The following is a 15,666-nucleotide window of genomic DNA, read 5'->3' on the forward strand; positions in this document are numbered from 1 at the left end:
TAATGTAATCTACCATTCTGAGACGATGGAATTCTTGAGAGCAGATAGGGCTGCTTATAGGATTAGAGAGATGCTATAAACAGGTTATTTTTCTCTTCATTTTTGTCAGAAGACAAAGGAAAAGGAAATAAAATGGCCTGCTAAAGTGGTGTAAGATGACAAGGCAGTGTGAGCAATCCAAAAAGCAGGTTTTATTGAAATACAAACAAAATTACAGCCATGGACAGCTTTTAGGAACAGCATTTCCAAAACATGGGGAACAAAACAAAAGCTCAAACTCAGGTTATTTTCACCCCTGAGAAATGAACTAAACTCTTAACAGTGTCTCTTTTCTCTACATGGCTCATTGTTTTAGCTTTATGCAGTGTAACATTACGGCGCTGTGCAACGCGCAAACAAACGCACAGTGATGTCCCCAAAAGCACTTAAGTGCAGCCAAAGCAGCTCCCTCCACAATGCTGATTTGAGCGCGTTTGGCCAGGTTTCCCGGTAGCCTCCATTCTTCTTCAGGGGCGCTCCTGGGTAATCTTGAAAATCTGCTACCAAGTTGTGGGACCCCATTTTCACAAGTGCATCTAACCAGCGCAGGAATGGTGGCCCAGCGGCTATTAGCTAGTACCACTGTTGCTAATGGCCCTATGTACCCATAATCAGACTAGCAAGTTGTAGGTTTTCAGCCCATCCTGAACACTTCCACAAATAAAACTTTAGCTCAACGCACTTGTTTTTTTTTTTTTTTCAATAAAGGAAACCAGAGAGTAACTTTTGCCAACGGGCTTCTCAAACTTCCCCTTGTTTCTAACCCTGGAGGAGCATCAAGTTGCTGGGTGGTCAGGTGAAGCTTTTTTGTAAGGAAGACCACCACTGATTTATCCTGCATACAGACATTCTGCCCCAGCTCACTGCTGTCCTGTGCCTTGAGACAGTCACTCCCACCACCGCAAAGCTGCTGCGACATGCTACCACAAGTGCAAGGGCACCAAGGAACTGGGCCCCGTCTCTCTCTGCAGGAGGCACTCTCCAAACACCAGATCTGGCTCCGATTTTGGAAAAGGGCTATATTTCTACACAAGGCAGATGGTGCTGGGCAGTCTCTGACAGCATAGCCCTGGTTTCCAGCTCAGGTACAAGTGCCTTTGGTGGGTCCTAACTAATCCTAACTAACCCAGGATAACTAACATGGAGAGAGGGTTGAAAAGAATCAATAGGATTGATTCCTCACAATCCAAACCCACAAATGAAAAATGTGCGGGTGTTAGAGCAGCAGAGAGCTTGTAACCTCAAGAGACAAGAGCAGCTGAGTGCAGAGTTCAGGAGCGCTTTGCCTAACTCTGCCAGAGCAGAGGGGACATCAGAGTAGGTTTCCTTTTCTCTAAGATGTCCCCTTGCAGTTGCAGTACCTTATCTGCAATCTACTAGATAAAAGGTTATAAACAGCTTGCTTCTATTGCAGTTAGGCTCCCCCAAACTGCCAGACCCCTTTTGGGTATGCTTTGAAAGGGGGAGGGGTGTGTGTGTGTATGTTGGTTATTTATTGCATGGATCTTTTAGATCAAAACTCAACCCAGCTTCTGATAACAAGTTAGCTGTAAGGTCACATGTACATTATGTTAACGCCCTACTAAGGTGGGGCAGGCAGGGTAAGGTCAGAGCTTGTCAGTATGAGTGCTGCAGGTGACAGGCTGGGACAAGACACAGCATTGACTGACAACAGGGGATTATTTCCATGATCACACAGTGGGGGAAGGGGTACTCTGCCCTAAACCCAGCTGAGAATTTTCTTGCCCTTTAATCCTGGAGAGTGGGAGTTTGAGAAACATGCAGCTTTGGCCTAACTGCTCCACTGAAGCCAGCGCCTTCCACTAGCGTCACCAGGAGCAGTCAGGGTCTCTACACACGGAAGTCTCCCAGAATAGCGACATCTGTCTCAGGCCCCGTGCAGACATACTGTTCTAGAATACGAGTGCCTTTTTCTCATTTAGCTTAATCCACTTTGGAGGTGGATTAAGTTTTAAACTAAATTAGAAAACGATACTCTTATTCAGCTGTAAATGTCCACACAGGGAGTTAATCCAGAACAGCTATTTCAATAACTTTCCCACTGTAGACAAGCTTGAAGGCCAACACCAAGCCCTTTGGGAAATCCCAGAGGTAGCTCCACGCAACGCTGTTTCAGTTCCTGCCCTGGTGCTGATGGGCACGCTCAGTGTCTGAGGTCTGTGCACCTTCCTGCCTCCACAAATCTTTGAGGCAATGAATCAGAATAGCTAGCCTAAAAGAAGTCCCATGACATCTGTCCTCTGGAGGTGAACATGCTGACCTAACAGGACACGCAGAATGTATTCTATGGAGGCGCTACAGACTGCGCCAATCTGGAGTGCGGAGGTTAGTGACATGCTGCCACTATGTACAATTGTTAGGGAGAGTTATTCTGCATACACTGGGATCTCCACAGACTAGTTTTAATGGCCAAACTAAAGATGTATAGTTTGCTTTGCTGCTAAGAAGCTGACTACTTAACTCTGCCCTCAAGAGAAATATGTTCAAGTTGCAAAGACTTAAAAAAACTACGCAACAAGTTTTATCACAGAGCTGCTGCTAATGGAGGGGAAGGTGCTATTACCCGTTATCACAACTTTTTAGACATTGCTCTCATCAGGTTTGCAAGTGGGACCTACTAAACCACAATGCCAGGAGTGGAACACTGAAATCCCTCCCAAGAGAGTATCTCGTGGATACAACAATGGGTGTATGAAGAGCTCACTAACCAGAGCACATATTTATTTCTTGTCAGAATGGCAGGGTGGCAAAAGCGGATTTTGCTACACTTGCCTTCTGACCAAACACACTTCACTCCCTCAAAGGGCCAGCCCTATAGTTGTTTCCACGGTGACAAGCGGATGTCAGGCGCAGGATTATTCTTCCTGTACAGGATCAAGCAGTGATGCTCGGCTAAGAGCACGGAGGGGCCTTTGCTCTTTACTCAGAATATCAAATCTTCTCTTTTGTGCGGTGGAGGGGAACAGGACAAGACAGGTTTGACGAGAATGTGATGGCCAGATCCTATGTCTGGCTGACATGCAGATGCTGGAGCCAGCTGGGGATAGAAATATCTTCTAGTGTAATTAATGCCGGCTAAGGACTACTTGAAACTACGCTGACTACCACAGTTCTCCCGAGACTGCTCTTTGGGCCAAGAATGGCTGGAGCGTATGTTGCTTTAGGGAGGCCCACTCCAGCACTTCTCTGCCCAGGAGAAGGGAGCAGGTAGCATGAAACTCGTTATGATGTCAGGGAAATTCCTGGCTGCCCTCTGTTCCCTTTGCTCTGCTGGACAGACACAGATGGGACAGAGCTACAGACCAGGATCTGGCTGGATATTCTCACGCTTTAATGTTGTCCAGATCACGTGACACCAGGTGTTAGACTGGGTGGATGTTCCAGGATGCGTAATGTTCCTGCCACCCCAGCCCTGTTCTTACAACAATTAACATTCCCTCACCTTCTCCATGAAGCACAAGGACACCCACACATGCCCCTGCTCAGAACTAAATGGCGCTCCCTGTGACGGAGTACAAAAATCATTTGCAAGTCCCCACAGCCCAAGAGAGTCTGAGCGAGACTAGAGAGGGGCACCAGGCCAGAGGTGCTCAAGCAGCAGCATGCACTGGGCATCACATATGTGAAGTGTGGTGTTAGGGCTGCCACGGTGGGAGGGCACAGTGCAACTGTTTTATTGATAAGGCAGCCACTTTTCAGCAGAATCCCCCATCCCAGCTCTCTTACAGATGAACTTTTAGGCCTAATCTAAACAGCAATGAGAATATTTTGTTTTAAGACTTTTTGCTTTGACTCCCCCATACACCATCTACAGTCTGAATGGCAGCTCCTTTTTCACATCTAGGTGGGTGCGCATAACAGGCAGGCCTTAGAGCTACAGCTGATCTGATCCTGAGACACACAAACACATTCAAGGTCTCTGGAGGGAAACAGAGGGAACCAAACATTCAGGTGCCTAACTCCCCATCGGGGAGAGATGTACCACCGAGAGCTTACCCCCAGTGTGGGCTCACATGGAGCAATGGTCTGACCTGGCACAGCAATCCCTATGAGAGGGACGTACCATCAGCACCATGCAGTGGTAAACAGCTGCAACGCATTTAAATCCAAAGACATGCAGGGCTTGAGCAATGATTTACACAAACACCCTACAGGAGGTAACTTGTAGAGCATGCTGATCCAGACAGTTTGAACTCTGCTAGCTCCTTGGCATCAGCGTGTGTGGAGTTAGTTTTTGAGGGTTTGATCTCTGATATCAAGGGTTAACAGCATTCTGTCTAATTACCTTGGTCGGGATAATTTTGGGACAGCAGCCGATATGTGAAGAACAGTTCTGCAGGAAGGTTAGGGCTGCGAGTGCTTAGCCAACACAGAGGGAATTTATAAGTCTGAGTCTCCTAACCAGCACCTCACATTTCTAAAGGAAACAGATGATGAGCACTCAATAGCAGCCTCTTCTCTGGTCTTCAGTTACCGGCTCCTGCAATTAGATTAAAAAGCAAGACATTTTAGATAGTCAACAATAGCAGCTCTAACATCATCCCCCAGTTGTAAGCAACAGACAAGCTGCTTTGGACTCAGTCTAGGTCCACAAGCTACCCCCTCACCAAAGTCAATCACTGTGTTGAAACGCAGACACTTGGACTGTTCTTGCACACTCGTGCTCACAGCCAGGCAGTTTGTGGTCTCCCCAAAGCAGCGACGCAGCACTCCTCATGCTACCACCACCAGAGCACAAGCAACTCCTGTACTAGCACAGGGAGCTAGCGTTTTGCTCCTTGGTCAGCACACCAGGGAGTAGGGGAATGGGACTGGAGGCCTGGATAAGGGCTTAGGGGCCCTTTCATATACACAGAGAAGGGGGCAGTTTATTAGACAAACTGTTCTCTGTTTACAAGCAACATGCAGGAAAAGCTCCTTAACTGGGGGAAGCAGATGTCTGACTGCTCTATATAGAGTCCCAGTGTATGGTGACGATGCTCTTATTCCTGCCCCTTTGGTTGTGCTCATGCAAGATCAGGACTAGTGCCCAACCTGAGCCCAGAGCTCAGCATTAGTTCCTTCCCAAAAATAGACCCAGCCTGTCTGGCTGGAGCTCCAACACCTTCAGTGGAATGAAAACCAAGCAACCGTCCTTACTGCTGTGTCTTTGGGAGCCGACCCAGCAGAACAAGGCTGATGCCATGCATCAGCCCATAGTGCAATGATTCATTAAGAAAGATCAAATATGAAGCACAGGTACGTTCTGTAGGTCTCCAGGAAGCCCTGCTAGACTGGATCCTCACCACACCTTGGCTAGAAAGCTGGCTAAAGCTTTATATGACCAGCTGCTCTATTTGGGCACGTTAAGGGTCGTTACCACAGACTTGGAGTAAGTCCTTCTGCTTTAGCTCACTCTCAACCAATCCAAATGTACACAGACACATCTGAACTCATCTCCAGTGTGTGTTTATCAATGCTGTGACCTTCAGGCACTGAGCTAAGCCATTCCCCCTTTCACCCAAGTATCCTCCTTAGAAAACCTCATCTCACAAGATTAATATACTAGAAAATCTAATCAGATACAGGTGCACACAATCCCAAGGTGGCCTGCCCATACAGCGACAAGACTGATTGCAGGTTTTGTCTGTGAAATGTTCCAGTACCTGTCCAATGATACCTGTGGACTCTCCACCTGAAATCAGGACACCTACTGTCCAGCATCTGGAAATGGTCGACTATTCCATACCACAGCCAGCCAGCCCATAGTGATGACCGTAGCAAAAGCTGATGAGCAGTCATTTTTCAAGTACCAATTTCCCATCCATGCACCTCAGCATAAAAAAAAAGCAGAGGGCTGCCGACAACACACCCTGTACTCCCTAGACACATGCACCCAGCAGATTTTATTGTGAAATTGGTACAATATCCTGGGCTGCCTGGCTTTTTAATCATGGGAGGTGATTAAGCATCTGGTTGTACCTAATCGGTCTGCTTAAAAAGGAGTCCAAAAGAGGTGTTTTCAAGGCAAAATGCAAGCTTCACTGCTGCTGTAAGTACTGGAACATTTTTAAAGTTTAGCTCTGGCTTGAAAAGCGAGGATATTAGACAGTTCCCTTTACTCTGACCTGCCACTTATGTGCATTTGTTTGTTATCTTTCTGCTTACTTTACTGACCAAACTACTTCTGCTAGCACTGCAAAGCCAGCAAAGCTGAGAGGGAGAGCTGGCTTGCGTATAGCCAGATTAGTCAAACTGAGTTCCAGCTGCAGAATCTCTAATTCTTGGCAATGCACAAGCCAGCGTGACTTTCAGATTCTTACTTGGATTCTAAGCTCTTTGGGGAAGGGACTGTCTTTTTGTTCTCTGTTTGTACAGCCCTTAGCACCATGAGATCCTGGTTGTAACAACGATATAAATAATATCATCATGAATTTTCTGGCCTAACACCTGAGGAAAACTTGGGAATTAATCATCTCTCTCTTGTTCCCCCGCCCATGTGTTTTATGTAAGGCTGCTTTTGACAGGACAACTGCACTTAAAGGGTAAAAAAAAAATACCCTGCTTGGTGCAAAGAAGGAGTCGATTAGCATAATGTATTACAATTTTCAGATTTTTCTTAAATCAGATTGCAACCAGACTATTAGACGTTATGCTTTTGAAATGTATTCATCGCTCAGCACCTCAGAGTTACAGTTACATGAATCCTGACCTACTAGCTCAAAATACAGTGATAAAAATAAACTACAGAAATAAGCTTCACACCAAGCCCCCATTTATGTGGAGTGTGTTTTGTACTGCAAATAACTGTGTCCACGATGCTGCATTCTCAGTTCATTCACGCTTTTGCCTGGCAATTTACAGCAGGCGTCAAGTAACGTGTGTATTTCAATGGGGATCTCCTGCAAAAGTGGAGGCCTTTTTTTTTAAACTGGCAAATTCCTACCCAAAGTGTAAACCGCAAAAATGCTATTTTGTGCTTCTCCATCACCTTTCATCTGAGGATGCGTTATAAGTTGCATGTTTATCTTCTCAGCTAACTAGTAATACTTAACTTGCAGGGTAAGTATTACCATCCCTCCATTCTGTAGATGGGGAAACTGAGGCACGGGGAGCTTAAGTAACTTGCCCAAGATCAAGGAGACAGTCTCTGTAGCAAGTGGGGCTCACACTGGGAACAGATGCTCAGATCACAGAAACTCTGTCATATACTCAGAAGTAAAAGACCATAATCCTCCCCAATGTTTAAACTAATGGCTACTTCAAAGGAATTCTCTTGCAAAATCTTGCTTTCTTTCAAGCCACAGGCATCCCCGGAACAGGACAGCTTTATGGCCAGTCCGTCACGGCTACAGTTTGACAAGGGGACCAAGAAAAACGCTCAATGGGTCACACCTCCTTCCAGTTAATGCTTGTTGCTGTTTAAGGGGTAAAAGATTTTCAATTAAGTATAGTGTAAGTACATGAAACTCCCTCCCTAAGATCCAAATGGCATGGAATACCACCAGGCTGTTTAATAATAGTTACCCTGAACTCAATGCTTTGGGAATCGGGTTCTTGGGACACTGGGCAACTGAATCAGTTTTTAAAGAACAAAACCTTGTGAAGAGTCATATGTGGCAAGAGCTCATAAGAGCTGCAATACTGGGTCAGATCATATTCCATCTTGCTCAGTATCCTGTCTCCAACAGTAGCCCCTACCAGAGCTTCAAGGGGAGTAAACACAACAGAGCAATTATGGAGTGATCCATCCCTCTCTTCCACTCCCAGCTTCTAGCAGTTACAGATTTAGAGTCACCTAAAGCATGGGGTAACATCCCTTATCATCTTGGCTAATAGCTATTGATGGAGCTATCCTCCATGAACTTATCCACTTCTTGCTTAAGCCCAGTTACACTTTTGGTCACCACAACATCCCATGTCAATGAGTTCCACAGGTTAGTTGTGCACGGTGTGAAAAAGTACTTCCTTTTGTTTGTATTAAATCTACTGCCTATTCATTTGATCAGGTGACCCCCTGGTTTTTGTATTGTGTGAAATGGTAAATAATGCTTCTCTATTCACTTTTTCTACAACAATCATGATTTTATAGGCCTCTATCACATCCCGCTTAGTCATCTTTTTAGTCTCTCCTTGTATGGAAGCCATTCCAGACCCTGGGTAATTTTTGCTTCTCTTTTCTGAGCCGTTTCCAGTCCCCACAGCCTGACATCTGCGGATCGGAGATCCACGTCCCCTCCACTAGCAGGACATGTGGTGGACAGGAAAGCACGGCAGCCATGCAGCAAAGGGCTGAGACAGGGCATTCAGAGTAAGGCATGGAGCTGAAGCTCAGGATCTGACTTTGGGAGGGATAACAGCCATTTCAGCTCATCAGGGATGGACTCAGATGACTGAGAAAAATGCCAAGTCTTGAGCCCACACTCCCCAACAACTACAATAGACTCATCCATAGACACCATTGGGAACAGACCCAGGCTTGTATATAGGGGAAATTACCAACATTTACTCCAGGGGGAATTTTGTGCCACAACACAGTGCAGAATTTGCACATAATTTCATTTCCCCCCTCCCCCCAGAGCAGAATTAGTGCTGCAAAGCTGCTGGCTGTCAGTAGCAGATGCGGGACCTAGCAGAGCCTGGCTCTCCAGCTTGCAAATACATGACACTGCCAGGGCGAGGGGGAGCTGGACTTTTCCATGCAGGTGCAGTTCCCAGCATGTCCTGAAGGAAGAAAGTGGCATGCAGGAAACTCTGTACAAGCCTGGGACCCAGCATCAGGCTGTTTCTCCCTCTGGATCCCTGGGTTCTGGGTGGTAGGGGGTGCAGGTGTCTGGGGCACCCCCTTAGTCCCCCACAGCTGGACTCTGGGAGGGTAGGGGGTGTGGATGCCTAAGACTGGAGGGACAGAGATTTCTCCCAAAGATGGGCCCAGCTGATGTGTGTGACACACTCAGAGAGGTGCCCAACAAAAGCATAACAGAGAAACAGGAACTGGGTTGCTGTAGGAGTTTCTTTGACTCTCTACTCCTGGGGGAATCTTTTTTGCTGTCTGTATTGTTACAGACATACTGGCTGACAGGTAGTTTGAAAGAAGATACCAAAATAATTGAAACTGGTGTGATTATATTATTATTTTGACAAATAAAATATACAGAATTTTAAAAGATTGTGTGCAGAATGTTTAATTTTTTAGTGCAGAATTCCCTAAGGAATACACATTACTACACCACTAAGTGGGTGACTTCCTACGTGAACACTTATTCCAAACAATGGCCTTTTTCGTTTAGATTACATCCCCTTGGAAGTAACACTGGTAGGTTTTCCTGGATAGACACACCCTAGCTCTGAGATTTCAATCAAGTTTTGCAAAACCAACCAAATGCTACAGCTGCTGCACACGTGTACAGCGTCCACTGACTTCAGTAGCAGCTGAACCCGAAGAGCTACAACTGTGCTGAGCTCCACTGTGCCAAACTCAGCCCTGTTTGTAAGCCTCGACTTTTGTTCAACCAAGAGCGGTGAACAATTTAAATGTCAGATGCTACAGTAATGGGGGCAATACATGGAGCCTGACAACCTTTGACACAATGCCACCTACAGCAAAATAAAACCTGGATACAGAAGACACTCCATCCACTACAGAAATGCAGCTGCTTCTAGGGAGGACTGTGTTACAGAGCTCTCCATCTCCACTTGCTGATGGTGGTAATAAAAGCATTTCAGTTTATGTAGGGGAATGCTGACACACGGAATAAAAATACAGAGAAAAGTTATCCCGTTCCACTTTGAGCTAACATGTAGGTCCCAGCTTACAGCATGAGGAGACCACCAGCCGTTGTACTTACTGCTTTTCCAGGGTAGGCTATATGGTAAGGACTTAGGTGCTCTCATTCCTGACATTAGGTTACTCTTCTGTTCCATTACTACGCTGGACCCAGGGCTGAAAGAGATCAAATACAAATTATCCTACACATGTGTACTTCTTTTAGCCAAGTACCTTTTACTATAAATATTCAAGTATTTTTCTAAAACTGAAGACAGAGTATGTTAATTTAAACAAACCTTCATGCAATCAGAACAGTTACTTCTCCTCGCAAAGGCTAGAGAAAAGTGTGCAACATGTTGATGCCATCTACTTTGACTAAAATCCCCAGAATCAGTCATCCAGACAAGAAAGAAATAAGCCAAAGACAGCAAGAAAAACCAGAGTTAAAGCTTGATTATCAGTATTGCACTGCCCTCAACTGTAAATGGCATCTCAGCACACATGCCCTAGTCATCTCTATACATGCAGACTTCATGCAGACGTCTAACAGTGAATGCCAGTGAAAATGAGATAGGATCAGAGGCTAAAATAGGGAAAGAACAAGTTAAAAATTACTTAGACAAGTTAGATGTCTTCAAGTCAGCAGGGCCTGATGAAATACATCCTAAAATATTCAAGGTGCTGTCTGAGGAGATATCTGAGCCATAAGCAATTATCTTTGAAAAGTCATGGAAGACAGGAGATTCCAGAGGCCTGGAAAAGGGGCAAATATAGCGCCAAATCTATAAAAAGGGGAATAAGGACAACTTGGGGAATTACAGACCAGTCAGCTTAACATCAGTACCCGAGAAGATAATGGAGCAAATAATTAAGCAATCAAATTGCCGAATCCTAGAAAATAATAAGGCGATAAGGAACAGTCAGCATGGATTTGCCAAGAACAAATCGTGGCAAAACCAACCTAATAGCTTTCTTTGACAGTGTAACAAGCCTTGCGGATGGGGGAGGGTAATGGTAGATGTGGTGTATCTTAAGTTTAATAAGGCTTTTGATATGGTCTCGCATGACCTCCTCATAAACAAACTAGGGAAATACAACCTAGATGGAGCTCCTACAAGGTGGGTGAATAACTGGTTGGAAAATCGTTCCCAGAGAGTAGGTGGCTCACAGTCAAGCTGGAAGGGCATATTGAGTGGGGTCCCACAGGGATCAGTTCTGGGTCCGCTTCTGTTCAGTATCTTCATCAGCAATTTAGATAATGGCATAGAGAGCACATTTATAAAGTTTGCAGACAACACCAAGCTGCAAGGGGTTACAAGTACTTTGGGGGATAGGATTAAAATTCAAAATGATCTGGACAAACTGGAGAAATGGTCTGAAGTAAATAGGATGTGCAACACTCCATATTCATCATAGTGTTATTATTAGGATCATTGATTATGGCATAATTATGATGTTTTGTACAAGATCGGTCATGTAAGGTGTCATTGGAAAAATTATGATTTGCTGAATATGATTATCCTATTTGTATGCATGAATATTGACTAGGTATCTGTATTTCAAAGGGGCTTACTCTGGAAAACACCCACAGCCAGCCTTTCAGGTACAACAGTGAAGAAGCCAAACAGTGCTAATGGCTCATCAACAAAGACAATGGACTGTGGAATAGCTTAGCCTTCCTGTGGAAGGCCACTCTGTAAGTTATGGCTGCTATGACTCTGCAAGGGCACGTGACCAGACCATGCTTCTGGACTCCATTTGGGGTACCTGAATTTTTCCACAAACTGGTCTGGGAACCAAGTTTGAAACAGAGCTCCTGCCATATGAAAAAGCTATATAAGGCAAGGAGTGACATCGTTGGTTGTTCTTCACTTCCCCACAACTCCACAGAGAGAAGCTCTAAAAGAAAAAGTCTTGGAACAGGGTAGGAGATCCCAAGCTGCAAAACAAATGCAGCTTGTCCCTTAAGAATCTGCAAGCCTGACTATCATCAGCCTAGGGTGAGAATTTGTTAATTCATATCCAATCTTTCTAGTATTTTCGGCTTATAGTTTGCAGTTCTGTTTATTTACGAGGTAATCTGCTTTGGTCTGTTTTCTATCATTTATAATCTCTCTTTTGTAGTTAAACTTTTTTGCTTTATCTAAACTGGTATGCCTGTGACCAAAGCGTCTGGGGAAAAATCTCAGCCTGGTTAACACAAGTATGCATTGTCCTCTCCACATTGAAGGAATGGCGAACTGGGTAATAAATTCATACTGATTGGGGTTTTGATCAGGGCGGGATGGTACAGCTCTGGGGTCCCAGACTGGGGGTTATTTTGGCTGTAGCCTCTCTATTGCTGGATCATGCAGTGGCTGTCCAAAGCCTGCATGAAACTGCAGCTGGGTGTGTCCCTGCCTGTGTGAATGCTGCTGGGAATGTAGGTCCAGGAGCCGTCTATAGCCTGTGACAGCAGCACAGTGCTGAGAGGGAGCCCAGGCTGGTGAGTCAGTGGGCTCAGTGGAACCCCAGTCCCAGGTGGCACCCCTGGGGGAACCCGTCACAGGATGAAATTCAATAAGAACAAATTCAGAGTACTCCACTATCAGTTGCACACATACAAAATGGGAAATGACTGCCTAGGATGGAGTACTGAAGAAAAGGATCTGAGGGACATACTGGATCACAAGCTAAATAGGAGTCAACATCATTCTGAGATGCATTAGCAGGAGTGTTGTAAGCAAGACGCGAGAAGTAATTCTTCTGCTCTACTCCATGCTGATTAAATGTCATCTGGAGTATTGTGTCCAATGATTGGTGCCACATTTCAGGAAAGATGTGGACAAATTGAAGGAAGTTCAGAGAAGAGCAACAAAACTGATTAAAGGTCTAGAAAACATGACCTATGGGGAAAGATTGAAAAAAATTGGGTTTGTTTAGCCTGGAGAAGAGAAGACTGAGGAGGGACATAACGGTTTTCAAGTAGAGAAAAGGTTGCTACAAGGAAAAGGGAGAAAAACTGTTCTCTTTAACCACTGAGAATAGGACAAGAAACAATGGGCTTAAATTTCAGCAAGGGCGGTTTAGGTTTGACAGGAAGTTTTTCCTTTTGTCCAAGTGGTTGAGCACTGGAATAAATTGCTTAGGGAGGTTGCAGAATCTCCATCACTGGAGATTTTTAAGAGCAAGTTAGACAGACAGCTGTGAGGGATGGTCTAGATCAGTGGTTTTCAAACTTTTTTTCTGGTGACCCAGTTGAAAAAAAATTGTTGATGCCCGCGATCCAAAGGAGCTGGGGATGAGGAGTCTGGGGTGTGGGCTGCGGCCAGGAATGAGGGGCTCAGAGTGTGGGAGGGGGTCAGGGCTCTGGGCTGGGGCTGCAGGAGGGGGCTCAGAGCTGGGGCAGGGGTGTGGTGTTATCTCGGGAGGCTCCTGGTCAGCGGTGCAGCTGGGGTGCAGAGGCAGGCTTCCTGCCTTTCCTGGCACCGCGGACAACACTGCACCCCGGAAGCGGCCAGCAGCATGTCTGGCTCCCAGGCGCAGGGGTGCAAGTAGCTCCGCATGGCTCTCGCCCACAGGCATTGCCCCACCCAGCTCCCACTGGCCGGGAACTGGCCAATGGGAGTGCAGAGCCGGTGCTCGGGGCGGGGGCAGCGCATGGAGCCCTGGGGCTCACCCCCCACCTAAGAGCTGGACCTGCTGCTGGCCGCTTCCAGGGCACAGTGCAGTGTCGGAACAGCTAGGGACTAGCCTGCCTTAGCTGGGCAGCACCACCGACGGGACTTTTAACAGTCAGCAGTGCTGACGAGAGCCGCTGCGACCCAGTGCCCTTCATTCCGCAACCCAGTTCTGGGTCACGACCCGCAGTTTGAAAACCACTGGTCTAGATAATACTTAGTCCTGCCATGAGTGCATGGGACTGGACTAGAGGACCTTGAGGTCCCTTCAGTCCTACAATTCTATGTCACTGTTACAGGCTGTAGAAGTTCATATGTTGATGACCTCTGATTAGACAGGTAAGGCGCAGTACAATGATTTGGGTGTTCAGGGGTGAGACAGAGATAATGACCAGACACATTATGCTTCATTTTCCAATCCCGCATTGTGATTACACAAACAACAAAATGATTATTTCTGACTCAGGTCATGAGAGATTAGATTAGCTGTCAGAAGTTTAAGCCTAAATTGCTTAACAGCTGACATCAGTCTGCATTTCTATCAAGCCCAGCATAACAGTTTAGCGTTTAATAACCCCCCCCACACACAAATACAGAACCAGTGGGGATTGAACCCAGGACCATCAGCACTAATAATACTACAGTAGAACTAGAGGAGTAACCATTATCTGGTAGCAACAGTATGTTCTTATACTCTCATATGGATCTGCCACTAAAAGGAGACAGGAAACATTGACCCAGGGGCACAGGACTGTTGAGTCATGCCAGTGGGAACGCCCCCACCATCACCCCAAAAATAGGATTCATAAACAACACAGCAGCAAGAGTTCAAAGTAGTCTGAAAGCACATCATTTATGGAAAGCACTGTCACAAGAAATACACCTTTTGCTACCTGTTGTTTACGCCACTACTGAACGTGCCCCAAACGAAAGTAGAATTTGATTGCTCCTGTAGATCTGCCAAGAGGAAACAGACATCACTGTGGCTCAGTACTGAGTAACTTCTGCAAGCATCATAGCAACATCAAATAAGAAATACGACAGAGACGCTGCTAGGTTTACAAAACGGAATGAGAATTTTCTAAGGCTTGGCATAAGTGACAGCAGAGCAGACATTTAACTGAGAAATATAAAGTGTAAAGGTTATCATCAATTTCCATTTTCATCAAAGCACAGATGGTGCAACAGACTATATGGAAAACAACAGAAGTTCTGTAAAGAATAGAAGGCATGTGGAAGAGCCTGTGAAGCAGGGGAACTTAATTTGTTCAGGGACAGTATAATTGGGTGTCCCAACACATGATCTGTGCAGAAGGATCTATGGGACCTCTCTCTCCTAGTCCATGTGACTTCTTTGGGGACAAGAAGAAGGGAATAGCAGGCGCTGACAGCCCGTGTCCTCAGCCTACTTCCTTACCTCTATCCCAATCTTCGTCACATGGGGGCGGCTGCCACATGCTGACAATGTTCATCTTCTCTCCCTGGCAGTTATTTGAGTGACTCACTTAAAGCAAAGAAGAGTCTTAGTGAGAAAATCTTTTTGGATAAAATAAAATCCTATTTTAGGTACATTAATCATTTTTTGACCTAGCTGTAGAATAGCTCTAGGCCTTGGAGAGGAGCAGCATACACTGGAAGCTGATCAGGTACTCCCCTAGTCTTAGGAGCAAAACTCTTGAGGCCAGGGATGGGCATTTTGAAGGTAGCAAAGGGATACAAAATCCATGAGAACCCTTTGGTGGGCCATACCTTAAGAGGCTATATATTGTCTAACTCAGAAAGGTTTGCTACAACACCGAATGTTTGGCAAGCCAAATCAAATGATCTGGCAGGGTGGATGTGGCCCCCATTTGCCAATGCCTGTTTTAGGCCTTTTCTAAAGCTAAACAATTCTGCACACATCTTTCAGCAATGGTGCAGCTGCTCCAACATACGAATTGGGAGAGGGTTCAGGTGTGTTTCTACTGTCATGTCACAAAAATCTTCTCAGGGTTTTTTCACTACTGTCATGCTCTAAGCCCTGTCTACATTAACATGCACATCATTGCTATCTTCAGTACAACTCTACATTTGCCAGAGAATAGGTATGTTTTCCAGTGTAGTGATAGCCGTATAGATATCAGTGGGGGGAAGAACTGGAACACAACCCACATAACCAAGTGATTTAGGTGCTGGGCTGACAGACCTGGATAGTGAACT

At 45.7% G+C, this 15,666-nt stretch overlaps 1 pseudogene; it reads right to left on the minus strand.

The window, feature by feature from the left end:
• The window catches only part of LOC141975319 (uncharacterized), a 187,527-nt pseudogene that overhangs the window by 118,131 nt on the left and 53,730 nt on the right, over positions 1-15,666 (minus strand).

The sequence above is a fragment of the Natator depressus genome, chromosome 20 (assembly GCF_965152275.1).
Source record: "Natator depressus isolate rNatDep1 chromosome 20, rNatDep2.hap1, whole genome shotgun sequence".
Classification (NCBI taxonomy): Eukaryota; Metazoa; Chordata; order Testudines; family Cheloniidae; genus Natator; species Natator depressus.